At 32.3% G+C, this 991-nt stretch overlaps 1 pseudogene; it reads right to left on the bottom strand.

The window, feature by feature from the left end:
* Positions 1-212: 212 nt before the first annotated feature.
* Positions 213-331, bottom strand: LOC118607905 (annotated as a pseudogene).
* Positions 332-991: the final 660 nt, after the last annotated feature.

Here is a 991-nt window from a genome sequence, read left to right as displayed (position 1 = left end):
AGCTCTTATTGCTACAAATTTCCTTCTTATAACTGATTACACTGTGTCCCATATATTTTGGGACATTGTGTTTTCTTTTCTTTTTTTTTTGAAATCAGAGTCTTTGTTTTATTTATTTATTTATTTTTTTAATGCAAGGCAACCCTTGGTTGACCTCACAGATTGTAAGGACCTTGTCAGCTTACAATCCCTTGTTTCTTTATTTATTTTTATGCCTACAGCACCCAGTCTTCCTAGGTGGTCTCTCATCCAAACACTAACCAGGCCCGACCCTTCTTAGCTTCCGAGATCAGATGGGATCAGGCTTGTTTAGGGTAGCGTGGCCATAGACTGTGTTTTGATTTTCATCTGTATCGAGGTATCTTTTGATTTCCTCCTTTATCTCATTATTAACCCATTCTTTGTTTAGTAGCCTGTTATTTAGCTTCCTAGTGTTTGTGTATTTTTTAGGTTTTTTTTCCCTGTAATCGATTACTAATTTCATACCACTGTGGTTGGAGAAAATGTTTGACCTGATTTCAATATTCCTAAATTTATTGAGACTTGTTTTGAGGCTTAGCATGTGGCCTATAGTGAAAAACATTCCAAGTGCACTTGAAAAGAATATATATTTGCTGTTTTGGGGGTGAAACACTAAAAATATTTATTAAATCTATCTGGTAATGTATCATATAAGGCTATTAATTCTTTGTAGATTTTCTGTCTGGAAGATGTGTCCATTGGTGTCAATGGGTGTTAAGTTCCCTACTATAATGATATTACTATTGATTTATCCCTTTATGTTAGTCAATATTAGCTTTATATATTTAGGTGCTCTCATGTTGGGTGTATGTATGTTTACTAGGTTTATATCCTCTTGTTGAATTGATCTCTTTATCATTATGTAATGTCCTTGTTTATCTCTTATAGTCTTTATTTTAAACTTTATTTTATCTGATGTTAATATTTCTACCTCAGCTTTTTTAAATTTTTTATTTTCATGATATCTTTT

Source organism: Rousettus aegyptiacus, unplaced genomic scaffold (assembly GCF_014176215.1).
Source record: "Rousettus aegyptiacus isolate mRouAeg1 unplaced genomic scaffold, mRouAeg1.p scaffold_m13_p_9, whole genome shotgun sequence".
NCBI lineage: Eukaryota > Metazoa > Chordata > Mammalia > Chiroptera > Pteropodidae > Rousettus > Rousettus aegyptiacus.
The sequence above is the reverse complement of the archived record's forward strand: the minus strand, read 5'-3'. Positions and strand labels throughout refer to the sequence as shown.